Source organism: Budorcas taxicolor, chromosome X, assembly GCF_023091745.1.
Source record: "Budorcas taxicolor isolate Tak-1 chromosome X, Takin1.1, whole genome shotgun sequence".
Taxonomy (NCBI): Eukaryota; Metazoa; Chordata; class Mammalia; order Artiodactyla; family Bovidae; genus Budorcas; species Budorcas taxicolor.
In genome coordinates, this window is record NC_068935.1 from 114,141,923 (window position 1) to 114,157,958 (window position 16,036).

General features: G+C 41.4%; 1 pseudogene; it reads left to right on the forward strand.

The window, feature by feature from the left end:
* The first annotated feature begins 14,857 nt into the window (after positions 1–14,857).
* LOC128069629 (KATNB1-like protein 1) lies at positions 14,858–15,821 on the forward strand (annotated as a pseudogene).
* The last annotated feature ends 215 nt before the right edge of the window (positions 15,822–16,036 follow it).

Sequence of the window (16,036 nt, forward strand, 5' to 3'; positions counted from 1 at the left end):
GAGGTGAAACTCTTCATACCTTTGTGAAATACGGCCAAACACAGAGCTTGTAACTTTCGAGGACTGTCTACCTTTGGAGGTGACTTCATGGTTTCATAGGCTTGTGTAAACAGTCTAGTCTTCTGACTAAATTTGCCATATTCTTCAGCTTGGTCAGTAAGTTGTTGGGCTGCCTCTTTTTTATTTTTTTAGAGTACATAGTCTCTTTACTATAAAAACAATCACAGCAGCATACACCAAGATCTCCCAGGAAAACTCCAAGGTTCTTGGAGCTTGGGTCAAATATCTGGAGAACACCATCAAAGCACCATATAGTTGCTCCATTACCAGTTGGAGAAACATGTTTATGACAACCAGCACACCATCCATGGCTCCAGAGGACACTGCAGCTCTATCTCTGACTTCCAGTCTCCTGTGGGCCACAAGTGACCACAGAGATCTTGTACAATGTTCTGATTCTTACCTAAACAAGTGCCTGGCAACAAGGGCAGAGCCAATAGGAGGGGCTGAGAGGAGGAGGCAGCAAGGTTCTATAAAAGAGTACCCTAAGATTGCTCTGCTCTCCAGAAGAAACAGAGTCACATTACTCATACCCTGCACTTAGCATTTGGAAATGTGGAAAGAGCTGATGGTTGCCAGAGGAGGCCAGCCAAAGAGTTCTGACCACACTAGGCCCCACCTGACTTTACAACAGACCTGGGTCTAGCCAGTCCCATGCCAACACACCCTTGAGCATGTTAGGGCATAATGGTGATAGATGCTGTAGTATAGGACTCATGGGCCCACATCTTTGGGTGAGGATCATTGTCCTGATTTAAAGTTTCCTTGGGCAACAAGGAAGTCTGACCTTGCTTAGTCTCATCAAAGATAGTAACTAAGAGAGCTGTTTTTCCGTTGTAAGGACTTGGGAAAAATCAATTGGAACTGGCAATGTCCTAATATTTCAGGATTTTCTGTGGAGCCAGTGTTTTCCTATTTAATCCCAATGTCCTGGAAGACAATGACTCTCCTCTAGTGCTGACTCAGGGATCCCATCCCCACCCCTCACGTGGCCCTGGCTCTCTCCAGCACACGACTCCCAAGGTTGACCTGGAGACAGTCTCTACTCCATTGAGTCATCTTCAGAAGAGAGGCCTTTCTTCCCAAAAGGGAGCTGGTCCTACTTCTAGCTGAGTTTGTCATCTTTTATTTTTTTTTTTAAACTACAGCTCACTCTCCCTGTATTTCTCTGGCAAACTCTGCTCCTTGTCCAACACTTCAGATTGCCACGGGTGACTCATCCCTGATATTTTTATTTGTATTATTATTTTTCATCCTCAATACTTTTACTATGAGGAATCAGTAGGCTTGTCAGCCACATTCCGATTAGGGGCCTTAGAGGGTGCTGGGCTTCAGGTCCTCCCATGGATGTGGAGAATAGATGTTCTGATCAATGAGAAGAAGGCAGCCAAATGCCTAATGTAGTGATTTTTTAAAATTGAGATAATGTTGTTTTACTGGACTTCCCAAGTGGCACTTGTGGTAAAGAACCCACCTGCCAATGCAGGAGGTGTAAGAGACTAGGGTTTGATCCCTGGGTTGGGAAGATCCCCTGGAGGAGAGCATGGCAACACACTCCAGTATTCTTGCCTAGAGAATCCCATGGACAGAGGAGCCTGGAGGGCTACAGTTCAATATTATATAAGTTTGGGGTGTACAACATTATATTTCTACTTCTGTATACACTATGGGGTCGCACAGAGTCGGACACGACTGAAGCGACTTAGCAGCAGCAGCAGCAGCAGCAGCAGCAGCATACACTACAGTGTGCTCACCACCAAAATTTTAATTTCTACCTGTCACTATACAGTACTTTCTTTACCCATATTACTTTCCTTCCCTTCCCCTCTAGTAACTACTACTCTGTTCTCTGTATCCACATATTTGTTTTTGTTTGGTATGTCCACTTTTTTGGGGGGGCGGTTGCTTTTTTTTTTTTTAATATTCAACATACCAGAGAGATCATATGGTATTTGTCTTCTCTGATTTATTTCACTCAGCATAATACCCTCAAGGTCCATCCATGTAGTCACAAATGGCAAGATTATATCCTTTTTTATGGCTAAGATAGTTTTTTTAAATATAAATTTATTTATTTTAATTGGAGGCTAATTACTTTACAATATTATATTGGTTTTGCCATACATCAACATGAATTCGCCATGGGTATACACATGTTCCCCATCCTGAACCTCCCTCCCCATACCATCCCTCTGGGTCGTCTCGGTGCACCAGCCCCAAGCATCCAGTACAGCTAAGATAGTTTTTCCTTGTAATAATTTTACAAGGAAATGGTCATTTTAGAGTTAATAACCTGTTTGGGAAGAGAATAAACTCAGTCACTGTTGGGATTTAAATAGAGGGAGTGATTAGAGAGGATTTTAGACAGAACTCTTTCAGTTGCCAGTTACATGTACACCACTGGAAGTAGCTTAAGTCAAAATAGGAATCTGGGGTGCAAATAGTGGAGGTTCACAGAATGGGAGAACTGTGTGAATCAGGGAATCCCCCAGAGCCTCGAGTCAGAGGCCACTCCTAAGAGTCACTCTGTCTCTTGTTCTTAATTCAGGAAAACAAGAAAAACCTCTGGGTGTCTGTGGGTTGGCTCTACGTTCTCAGGTCTCTATGAGTGGCAGGAACATGGCTGCCAGTATCTCTAGTAGACAAGGAATTTAAATCAGCTATTATAGCTCTGATGAAGGTCACAGGAAGCAGCTATGGAGGTTTTCCCCAGGAGGCCCCATGCCTATGGGAAGTTATCAAGCACTTCCTCAACTGCCTCTCCCTGTCTTGCTTGAGAATCCAAGGCACTCAGGATTATAGCTATCAGCAGAAGCCACGGGATTTACCAATGGCTTCTACAGCAACCACCAACATGTACAGTTCTATTCCTTGGAAAGGGCTCTGCCAAGGGAAATCTAGTGTGTCTGTCTATGCAGTGACATCTCAGCCTGGAATCTATGGACTTGGTAAGTCAGAAGCCATTGTTCTCTGTAACACCGAGGGGTTCCTGAGGCCATCTCTGGTATCAGAAGGTAGGCGGTAACCTTGCCTCACAGCTGCAGACTGCTTATCCTTGTACCCATGGCAGGCCGGTATGGTGACTCTGTGATTGAGCATAGACAGTGATACATACAGAGAGGTCAAAGTAGAACAAACATGGTGCACTGATAAGATGGTGGAATAATCAATTTAACTAGGCAGAGATTACTAAGATGTCCATGTAAGCAAGTGTGGCAGCCCATGGGTTTGCTCTCGGAGACAAGAACCACCACATAGACTGAAATCAGCTCACTGGCCTGCGCATACCCTCCAAACCACTGATTTGGGCACATATCAGACACCTGACCTGGAGAAGGCAATGGCACCCCACTCCGGTACTCTTGCCTGGAAAATCCCATGGACGGAGGAGCCTGGTGGGCTGCAGTCCATGGGGTCCCTGAGGGTCGGACATGACTGAGCGACTTCACTTTCACTTTTCACTTTCATGCATTGGAGAAGGAAATGGCAACCCACTCCAGTGTTCTTGCCTGGAGAATCCCAGGGACAGGGGAGCCTGGTGGGCTGCCGTCTATGGGGTCGCACAGAGTCGGACACGACTGAAGTGACTTAGCAGCAGCAGCAGACACCTGACCAGATCTGTGCTCGAAAGAAATCTGTCATGTTTCCAGTGAAGATTTAAAGCGTATCTTTGATAATCCAGTGTTTAAGACAGTGCCTAGTACATGGTAGGCACCAATATCTGTGGAATGACTAAGCCAATACTCTAGGGAAAAAAAGTGCTGTCTGAGTGAAGAGATGATGATGACAATCATGGGATCAGCATGCGGCAAGTGTTTGCTCTATGCCAAGCATGGAGCTAAACAGTTATATGAATTATCTCACTTAATTTCCCCACCATGCCTATGAGTTAGGTTCTATTATTGTCTTCATTTTAACATATGAGGACAGTGAGGCACAGGAAGTTTCAAGAGATGTATAATCTGTTGTTTCTGCATCCTTTTGGCTACTTGATCCACTAAAGCTAAATAATAAAGAGCATAAACTGGAATCACGGCTCCCAGAGTCTTGCATGGGCATGTACCTCCAAATGGGACTTTGCAGGTAACCATTCCACTAGGTAAGACTAGAGTCCCCTAAAACTGTACTCCGTAATAGAAAATGGAATATTCATGAAGACACTGAATGAAAACACAAAAACCACACTCAAATAATAAACCGGGGGACAAGTTATTATACAGCAGAGCTGAGAGCTGCTGGGGTGGAGTGGGATGCTAGTGGGATGCCAGGAGAAACTCTCATAAAGAATGCTTTTGAAGCAGAAATGAAAGGACACTTCCCTACAAAGGCATTGGAAAGAGCATAAACCAAACAGCTGAGTCACATACTACAAATTCCAACTGCAGCTCTGAAATAAAAAGAAGCTTTCAAAGAGATGGTGGGAAAAGATAGGTCTTTTCTGTCGTATCCAGTGGCAAGTTCCATCAGCAGTAACGTCACAATCAGCCACAGACTCGAGTCTAGAGGCTGAGTGGTCACCGAGGGAGCACCCCAAGGTCCTTCTTGGTACATTTTATAAACAGAATGCTAAAGCATTGAAAACTAACTTGGCAATAGGGAAGAGAGGATGGGGACCTAGATTTACTTGACTTGAATAATCTGTACTATCAGAGATGGCAGAGATTTAGATGCTTGCATTGAAATCAACACGTGAAACTTCCTGCAGTAATAAGTATGACTTTAGTGTTTATTTCTGCCTTTCATACAAGAAAGGCTTTGAAGGCCAGTGCAGTACAAATGCGAGGTAGCTTTAGGCAAGCATTGTCCTGTGCGGTTATAGGGTTATTAATCATTTGGCACTGGCTCTCACACTAACCTGGGACAACTCTGATCGCTCTAATTTGGCAAAACTTCATAGTTTCACACAGTACTCTAAATCAAGGACCAATCATTTTTTTCCTGTAAAGAGCCTGTAAAGATAGTAAATAGTTAAAGGCTTTTCAAGACTTATATTGTCTATGTTGCATATTCTTCATCGTTTCTATTTTTTTTAAACACTTTAAAGTGAAAGAAAGTGAAGTCGCTCAGTCGTGTCCAACTCTTTGCGACTCCATGGACTGTAGCCTACCAAGCTCCTGTGTCCATGGGATTTTCCAGGCAAGAATACTGGAGTGGGTTGCCATGCCCTTCTCCAGGGCATCTTCCAAACCCAGGGATTGAACCTGGGTCTCCCGCATTGTAGGCAGACGCTTTATCGTCTGAGCCACCAGGGAAGTCTAAATCCCTTTAAAAATATACAAAACATTCTGAGCTCAAGAGCCATACAAAAATAGGTCACTGGCTGGATTTGGTCCTCAGGATACAGTATGCCATCCCTTTACTAAATCACTGAGAAAGTGGATGTGTGGGTGAGAAGTGTGCATCGAGGTATATACATAATATACCTAAATGAAGAGACACACGCTTTCACGTACATGTTAAGTATGTGAATTTTCTTTTTTTCTCTTTTCCTTTAGAAAATAAATTCCTCTGGTGCAGAGACTTCACTAGCACTTTTACAGTTCTCCAAAACAGCAAGAAATGAATTCTACACAAAGCAGATCTCAATAAATACACACTGACAGACTACTATAAAGAAAATAGCCTATGTTAACAGACCATGGCTGGGGAAAATCTCAGTTTTCCTTTTTCAGAAGAAAAAATGCCAAGTTTTCTTTCTGCTTAACACCTAAGGATATGTGATGTGTGTTGTTTCAGTGTATGTGCACCTAGTAACACTATTATCATCATCAATATCAACAGTACAATTTAAAATCTTATTTCACATATTATGGTTTTCAAAACACTTCCTATGCATTATCCTATATTAGTCTTGACATCAGAAATACTATGCATTTTCACAGGTAAAATTTCCACATTAAGAGAAAATATTAAACAGATTTCAAAACTCCAAATTTCCCAATGCCAAAATTTAACTAGACTAACAGCTCAAAATCTACCTACAAAATCAACACAAAATCTACTATCTAGCATGATAAAGAACAAAGCAAAGAAATATGAGAGATGTTTATTTTTTTATGTAATTATCTGAGTGTCTAATTTGATCAAGGAAAAGGACTGAAGAGCTCAGAAGACAAACTATATATAGGAACTAGAGTCTCACTAACTTTCCATTTTCTAGATTTTTTTTTTTTGGTTATACTTTTTTTAAAATATAAATTTATTTTAATTGGAGGTTAATTACTTTACAATATTGTATTGGTTTTGCCATACATCAACATGAATCTGCCACAGGTATACACATCTTCCCCATCCTGCAAAATCTGGTTGGGTTTTTCTGCCTCTGGCTTTATTTATTTATTATCACCGCATTGAAGGGCCATGTATTTTCATCATGCATTTTTAAAAACTACTGCTGAGACATTTTCACATTCAGTACTGTAATAAACATTTTATTATTGAACTCCAGTATGTTCTCCTTCCTTCTAAAGATACCTGAAGTTATATATCACTGGGAATAAAAATACAGTCTTCTTGCTGCAGAAAGTTTTTATTTACTAGAGTTCAAAATGCTAGCATTATGAGATAAGCTATCATACAAGATGTTGACAAGAAAAGTCAATATGCACTACCCAGTTTGCGCTCCACAATTTTTTGTGCTGTTACTCAGAGTTGGGGCATGCGGTTCTCATAAACTTCCCTTCAAATTGCCATCTCATTCCATTTATGGCTTCAGAGGCAATTTTCAAGGTTGAGAAATGAAAGGAATGGGACACAGTGATAGGACAACTCTATCTCATCATTATTCTCACTTTGTGGTAGTTCTTGGTCTTGCTCTGGTACTAACTTTACCAATGTATCTTTTTACCCAGTTCAACAGTCCAGAAATTCATGTGTCTCTTTCCTTTCTTCTGTCCCCAAAGGTACATAAGAAGTATGTTTGTAATAAATACTTATAAACCTTTTACACAGTAGAACTTCTCAGTTGCTTCCCAAACTAAATAAATACCTGTTTCTTCTTTTCAAGAGTTCTTGTAATTTTTGTTTTAAAAATTGACATACAATTGACACATAACATTATATTAGTTTCCTATACACAACAATATGATTAGATATCTGTATATATTGAGAAATCTCACCACAATGAGTCTAGATAACATCCACTGCTACACAGTTACACAATCTTTTCTTGAGAACTTTCCAGATCTACTCTCTTAGCAATGTTCAAATTTGCAATATAATGTTATTATCATGTCTGTATGGTACATCCCATGACTTAATCTTCTTTATATCTTTTAACTACTTTCACCCATTTCACCTAAGCCCCACTCCCTGCCTCTGAGAAGGTCTTTCATAACTCAGTGCTTCTTGCTATTTAAGTTAGGAAATGGCACCCCACTCCAGTACTCTTGCCTGGAGAATCCCATGGAGGGAGGAGCCTGGTAGGCTACAGTCCATGGGGTCGCAAAGAGTCGGACACGACTGAGCAACTTCACTTTCACTTCCATACGTAAACCTGGTAAATCTTGTAGATCTTGAAGGTAGTTATATCCTGAGAAGAGTCTCACTATCAACTGCTGATAATGAATATAGGTTGAGTTCAGAATCTATTAGAGGAATGAGAACAAATAAACCACCAACAGTCTTTTCCCATGCCATCACCCACTTAGCACAGAAGAGACATATCTCGGATAAACACCTATGAGATCATTCTCCCTCTGCCTCTTCTTTTCCTTTCTAAAGGTGACCTCAGTCATGGCTCTGGGTCCATTCCAGAAGCTGTGACTTCAGATTCTTCAGAGCGAAACATCCACAAGTCATGTCATATTTTTCTTGCCATGACAACTATATAGCTTCATTTTAATGTGCCATTATGCTAACAAAGTCTCTCTTTGTTCTAATAAGTAAAAAAGGTGAAGAACATCTTGCCACACTTATCTCCAAATAACCTTTCCACTTGGTTGGTATGATTACCTCATGGGCATCTGAAGGCTTTAGGTTTATTCTTCATTTACCAGCTTAGTTCATGTGTTTCCCTTTCCCAGAATCCCTCTTCTTCTGCATGTCTTCCAGTCCTTCAGAGCCTAGCTCCACATCAACCCGCATGGAAACTTCAGTATCAGTTATCTATCATTGCATAACATTCACCCCAAACTTAGTGGTATCAGAAAACATTTATTATGCCTGAGATTTTATGGGTCAGGAATCTGGGCAGGGACCATCAGGGATAGATAATTTTCATTCCACAATGACTACGGTCTTAGTTGGGTGGTATGAAGGCCTAGAGAGGCCTGTGATGGCTCAGTTAGGGTCTTATGTCAGGTTTTGGTTGTGGCTGCTGGCTGTCTGTCTTCCTTATTTTGCACATCCCTTTTGTTGCAGCTGGAATGTATAATAAACCTTCTTCATTTTCATGTCTGGTGTCTCAATGGCTAGAATGCTGAGGCTAAAGAAATATGTTTTCATGTAGCCTTTCCATGATGCTGCTGATGCTCCAATACTTTGGCTACCTGATCTAAAGAGAAGACTTATTGGAAAAGACCCTGATGCTGGGAGCCAGACATCCTAGAATGTGAAGTCAGGTGGGCCTTAGAAAGTATCACTATGAACAAAGCTAGTGGAGGTGATGGAATTCCAGCTGAGCTATTTCGAATCCTAAAAGGTGATGCTGTGAAAGTGCTGCACTCAATATGCCAGCAAATTTGGAAAACTCAGCAGTGGCCACAGGACTGGAAAAAGTCAGTTTTCATTCCAGTCCCAAAGAAAGGCAATGCCAAAGAATGCTCAGACTACTGCACAATTGCACTCATCTCACACACTAGTAAAGTCATGCTCAAAATTCTTCAAGCCAGGCTTCAACAGTACGTCAACTTGAACTTTTAGATGTTCAAGTTGCATTTAGAAAAGGTAGAGGAACCAGAGATCAAATTGCCAACATCCATTGGATCATCAAAAGAGCAAGTGCTCCAAAAATCCTGCTTTATTGACTATGCCAAAAACTTTAACTGTGTGGATCTCAACGAACTGTGGAAAATTCTTCAAGAGATGGGAATATCAGACCACCTGATCTGCCTCCTGAGAAATCTGTATACAGGTCAAGAAGCAATAGTTAGAACTGGATATGGAACAACAGACTGGTTCCAAATCAGGAAAAAAGTATGTCAAGGCTGTATATTGTCATCCTGCTTACTTAACATGCAGAGTACATCATAAGAAATGTTGGACTGGATGAAGCACAAGCTGGAATCAAGATTGCTGGGAGAAATATCAATAACCTCAGATATGCAGATGACACTACATATATGGCAGAAAGCAAAGAAGAACTAAAGGGCTTCTTGATGAATGCGAAAGAGGAGAGTGAAAAAGTTGGCTTAAAGCTCAACATTCAGAAAACGAAGATCATGGCATCTGGTCCTATCACTTCATGGCAAATAGATGGGGAAACAGAGGAAACAGTGTCAGAGTTTATTTTTTTGGGCTCCAAAATCACAGATGGTGACTGCAGCCATGAAATTAAAAGACGCTTGCTCCTTGGAAGAAAAGTTATGACCAACCCAGACAGCATATTAAAAGCAGAGACATTACTTTGCCAACAAAGGTCCATCTAGTCAAAGCTATGGTTTTTCCAGTGGTCATATATGGATGTGAGAGTTGGACTATAAAGAAAGCTGAGTGCTGAAGAATTGATGCTTTTGAACTGTGGTGTTGGAGAAGACTGTTGAGAGTCCCTTGGACTGCAAGGAGATCCAACCTGTCCATTCTGAAGGAGATCAGCCCTGGGATTTCTTTGGAAGGAATGATGCTGAAGCTGAAACTCCAGTACTTTGGCCACCTCATGCAAAGAGTTGACTCATTGGAAAAGACTCTGATGCTGGGAGGGACTGTGGGCAGGAGGAGAAGGGGACGACCGAGGATGAGATGGCTGGATGGCATCACTGACTCGATGGACGTGAGTTTGGGTGAACTCTGGGAGTTGGTGATGGACAGGGAGGCCTGGCGTGCTGCAATTCATGGGTCACAAAGAGTCAGACACGACTGAGCGACTGAACTGAACTGAACTGAACTGAACTGAGTGCCAAAGAATTGATGCTTTTGAACTGTGGTGTTGGAGAAGACCCTTGAGAGTCTCTTGGACTGCAAGGAGATCCAACCATTTCATCCTAAAGGAAATTAGTTCTGAATATTCATTGGAAGGACTGATGCTGAAGCAGAAACTCCAATACTTTGGCCACCTGATACGAAGAACTAACTCATTTGAAAAGACCCTGATGCTGGGAAAGATTGAAGGTGGGAGGAGAAGGGGATGACAGAGGATGAGATGGTTGGATGGCAGCACCAACTCAATGGACATGAGTTTGAGTGAACTCCAGGAGTTGGTGATGGACAGGGAGGCCTAGTGTGCTGCAGTCCATGGGGTCACAAAGAGTTGGACATGACTGAGTGACTGAACTGATGCTGGGAAACATTGAGGGCAGCAGGAGAAAAAGACAGAGGACGAGATGGTTGGATCACCAACTTAATGTATGTGAGTTTGAACAAACTGGGAGATAGTGAAGGACAGGGAAGCCTGGTGTGCTGCAGTTGATGGGGTTGCAAAGAGTCAGACATGTGAACTACAAATTGGCACTTAGCAAGAGCATTGCCAAGGACTGAACAACAAAGGCATTAGCCATCTGCCTCTAGGGAGATTGAACCCCATGCTGGTACAGCTGGTGACTTCAACAACCCCTGGGGGAGTTCAGGGTGGAGTGAGGCACTCTATGCTCCAGGGAATGTGGTGGGACGGGTCTTTATATAGTTAGATGTTTTTAGGAACAGATTTTATTATCTCAATTCTTGAGATCTCAATCTTAATCTCCTCATATCTAGGAAGCACTAAATCCCTTCATGGTGACATTAGATCTTCATGACTAATAGAAACCTTTTGTAAAATGAGAGATTCATGGTATTGAACTCCCCCTTCACCAAAACCTTATATATTGGCTTTCCCCCACTGCCACTTTGGAGCAGTCTCTCAGAGCTGAGATGCTGCCTCCCGGGCTGCAGTCCTCATGTTGCACCAAGTAAAACTTAACTCACAACTCTCAAGTTGTACATCTTTTTTAGTCGACAGTTATGGTGACTGACGAAGTGACCCAGAGTGGACTTCCTTTCTTTGACTGGACTCCACAAGGAACTGGAGCTTTGGTACCAGCAGCAGCCCTTTGTGCCCATCTGCCTCCTCAAGGAGTGCACACGAATTTGGGTAAGTCTCTCCTGGTTCTCAAATCTCCCATATTGGTTGAGATTCTGAGTTTTATTTAGTGGTGGAGCAGGTTACCTGCCCCCTCCAAGTAGGAAAGATACTGGGTGGGGCTTGGGTGAAACATCTGGGGCATACCCACTCATGGTCTAGACACTGAGTGGGGCTCAGCTGAAAACAGAGAAATTCCCACCCAGGCAAAAGATACTGGGTGGGGGGATGGCTGAAAGATGCCAGGAGAATTGCCCACCCAGTGGAAAGACACTGGGTAGTGGGGCTCAATTGGGGGAAAAAAATCGAGGCATAACTGGGGCTCAGCTGAAAGATGCCAAGGTTGCTCCATTGTAGGGGACTGAATGGTCTTGGCTGAGTGGTTAAGAGGCTGATCTGACACTTTTCCTCAATTTGACTGCCATTATAGAATTTGTCAGGGTAAAAGTGAGGAAAATAAATGAGAGCTTTGCTCTAAAGAAAAGGGACAAGACTCCTCCCGGCCAGTTTTGGTTTTCTCAGGTGACTGAGAAATTTATGGGAGTGGTGGAGGCCTAGTCCTCATACCACACAGTGGTCCCATAGGGAAACCCACTCATTAATTAAAATACTTGCTCGTCTAGGGGTTGCACATAAGAACTGGCCATTCAGCGACCTGAGAAGCCATGGTGGTCTTAGATTGCCAGAGGCAGAATCCGAACACATAAGACGAGTTGAAATGACTCTGGGGTGACTCCTGGAGGAGTTAAGCTCACAAGAAGCACATGGGCCCACTACACAAGCTCACTAGTGATTTTTATGCCTGACAAATTCAGCTTAAAGTGGGAAACAGAATCTCTCAAAAACAGAAACAAAGGGGTGTCAGAAAGCCAGCCTCTGACAAACACTCCAGCCAGATTCATGTACCATACGTACGGAACTCATACTTGCAAGTACCTAGTTAATTGGGGAAATTATATTAAAAGAGATCTCAACCTAAAATGGCCAAATTGGGGTTCTTTTGATCTTCTAAAATTGATATTTTTGCACACACATTTAGAAAAGGCCAGCCATGCTTAATTTGACTGCTATCTAGAAGCTTATAGAAAGAGGAAATGGTAGAGTAACTTCTTTGCAGAAAATCAACAAGAAGTTGCTTGAAACTATATCAAAACTAAAAAGGGTGCTAGCACTGACTTTGCCAGGTCACAGGTCTAGTGGAACTGGGAAGTCACGTTTGGTATTTATGCCACCTGGCTTTTGATTTCTGGGCATCTCTTTGCCTTTCGTTTCATTTGGAGTGTGACTCCTGGCTGGTGAAGTTCTGGTTTGGTTTGTTGGTTTGATTTGAGTGCACAGACATCTAGTACAAACTGCTTGAGTTAATATGGGAATTGCTCACTCTAAGGTTCCACTCTCCACCTGGGAACCCCTTGGGGAAAAAAAACATTTTTTTGACTGGTCAATCTATAGCCATGACCCACTGACAAGAAAAATGGCCTAAAAATATTAGCTCTTTATTGACATAGGATAGGAAAATGGACTGAAGTTCCCTTATGTCCAGGACTTCCTCCTGTAATCAACAGCCTGGGGCTGATCAAACTAAGACTCCCCACTTCCCCAAGGGAAAATCCTTGCTGGGACCAATCTGCCCTTGATATTAGGGCCAAATTGAACACTATCTGATCTAAATTTTGTCTATAAAACTATGATCACAGAAAAAGATGATTTTTAACAATGTGGTCACAATATTCTTTAGACTCCAGAGAAAGCTTGAAGAAAAAAAAAATTATCTCTATAAATATTTTTGCCCTGAGGAAATAACTCCTTCTATACCTTTAGACCAGAGCTCTCTGGATCACTCATCTAGACTCTCTCTAATTCCTGAAACCAAAAGGAAAAAAAGGGGGAATAAAGCCTTTTAAAATCTTATTCCAACCATTTTTTACAATTAGTGTGTTTTGTATTGTGATATCTGATTCATAACTAAGTTTGGAAAACAAAGCTATAGGATCTCTTGTGTCTATTTGGAATATGTATGTCTCAGTGTGTGTTTTTGTTTTTTGGATAATATTGCTGATATCTGTTTGTAAATGAGCTGTAATCTAATTGGCCGTAAAAAAAAGCAAGCACTTACAAATAAAATAATTCTAAACACAGGAGAAATTAACCTAAATGAATCTTACGTTCATGTGAACTGGAAAATATTCAGTATTAAATACCTGATAATTAATGTTTGTTTATTGATCTAACTAATGTAGACATGTCTAAGAGTAGTTAACATTAAGCAGAATATTTTCATTGTACCTAGGTTTAATATAAGTTAAATATTATTATATGTTACAAGTTTGTCAGCAAGGAAATTACCTTGAGCGAAGAAACTTCTAAAAAATGTAAATGAGATATGAGCTTTTAGATAAACTCTATTAAGAATAATTATGTTTTAGGAATATCTGTCTAAAGTAGTCACTCCAGATTGGGGTAACTTGAATTTCTTAGGGTTGTGCTAAACTAAGTGTTGGAAGTCTAGGTCATTTCCAAATAAAATAAGATTTTGAAACATTTACTGCTGCTGCTGCTAAGTCACCTCAGTCATGTCCAACTCTGTGTGACCCCATAGACGGAAGCCCACCAGGCTACCCCGTCCCTGGGATTCTCCAGGCAAGAACACTGGAGTGGGTTGCCATTTCCTTCTCCAATGCATGAAAGTGAAAAGTGAAAGTGAAGTCGCTCAGTTGTATCCAACTCTTAGCGACCCCACGGACTGCAGCCTACCAGGCTTCTCCGTCCATGGGATTTTCCAGGCAAGAGTACTGGAGTGGGGTGCCATAGCCTTCTCCTGAACACTAATTTTCTCTTACAGAGAAACTAAAGAGATTTGGGATTAAAAATGAATGATGTTTGGTGCCATCCTAAAATGTTCTAAGAAAGCAAAGGTTTTAGAAATTATCACTGGTATTTATGCTCACCGATCTATAAAATGCTAATATAAAAGTCAGTTCTTGGTTGCTTAAGGGAAGTAGGAAGTGTGTTTTCAGTAAAAAAGGTATGAGGAATGGAAATGCATTTTGTGAAAGGAAAAGGAAGTAAGCCTGACTTTCGGATGGAGGAACACAGTAATGGGTACAGAAAGTGATAAAGTTTGTGAAAAGTGAAACACGAGGAAAGAGGTTTGTATATGGTTAGGAGTAAGTTTAAAATGAAGTTAATTAAGTTTACCTTAAACAAAGCTGGTGTAAAAATTTGAATTTAACTTTTCTGTTAAGATAACACCTTTTCTTCAGATTCTGAACTGCCTTTGATAATAGATTTAAGTTTCTTTATCTCTTAAATGGGCGTTCATTGGTAGGACTGATGTTGAAGCTGAAACTCCAATACTTTGGCCACCTGATGCGAACAGCTGACTCATTTCAAAAAACCCTGATGCTGGGAAAGATTGAGGGCAGGAGGGGAAGGGGACGACAGAGGATGAGATGGTTGGATGGCATTGCTGACTCAATGGACATGGGTTTGGGTGAACTCCAGGTTTGGTGATGGACAGGGAGGCCTGGCGTGCTGCAGTCCATGGGGTCGCAAAGAGTCAGACATGACTGAGTGACTGAACTGATGGCATCTGAAACCCACAATGCTAAAAAACACAACTTTTGTAATAATACTGAGGATCATTCCACTGATCTTCCTAGAACAAAGGACCTCTAATTTCACTAATAAGAACATGAAGGAGGTTAAGAAACCTCCAAACCAGTTGGCTGCTTACATAACTAGAACAGTTGGACAAGCTGTGAAAAGCCCAGATAAACTATGTAAGGTGTATAGAAGAAAGAAAGTTCATCATCCTATTCAAAATCCTTGTTACAGAAAAAAGCAGCCCCCTAAAAGTAGGGGCTGTGTCATGGCAAATAAAGAAAATGAACTGGCTTGTGCAGGCCACCTCCTTGAAAAATTACGGCATGATGTCGAACATATTTGATTAACTCCAGTGATTCTGGTTCTTCACAGACAGAAAGCTCATCATCAAAATATAGTGGCTTTTTTTCTGAGGTTTCTCAGACCGTGAAACAATGGCACAGGTTTTATTCAGCAGGAATTTGAGATTGAATGTAGTTTTAACTTTCTGGAGAAAGAGAACTATCAGTGAACTTGTAGCATATTTGATAGGGAACGAGGACCTTGGAGTTGTTGTGGATTGCCTCCCCGTGCTCACCAAGAGTTTACAGGAAGAAAACCAGTACATCTCACTTGGCTGCTGTGTAGATGTGTCGCCTCTAGTAAAGTCCCTACTTAAAAGCAGATTTGAAGAATATATAATAATTTGATTTAAACAGGCTTCAAGCAGTCATAAAAAGGTGGTGGTCAGAACTATCATCCAAAACAGAAATTGTGAATGATGGAAATACTCAGATTTTAAAACAGCAATTAAGTGGGTTGCGGGAACAGGAAAGACATCTTAACTTTGGTTCCAGGATATACTGGTAATATAGCCAAGGATGTAGATGCTTAATTATCACAGTTGCATCGAGAGACTTCATCCATAGCATTTGGCTATTCAAAACATCCCTGGACTATATGATTTCCCCAAAAATATCCCATCTGAGAACTATGGAAGAAATCAAAACCATTTTTTCCTTTAAAAAACTGCATAATGAAACCACTAATGAAATGCTACCAAGCTACTTCACATTTAAGTGGAAAAAGATCCAGAAGGAGCAGTTTCAGCTTCAATGAGGTGAAAGTGCACTATGAGATTGTTCATCTTTGCTGCATTTGGGATTTATATGGTTATTT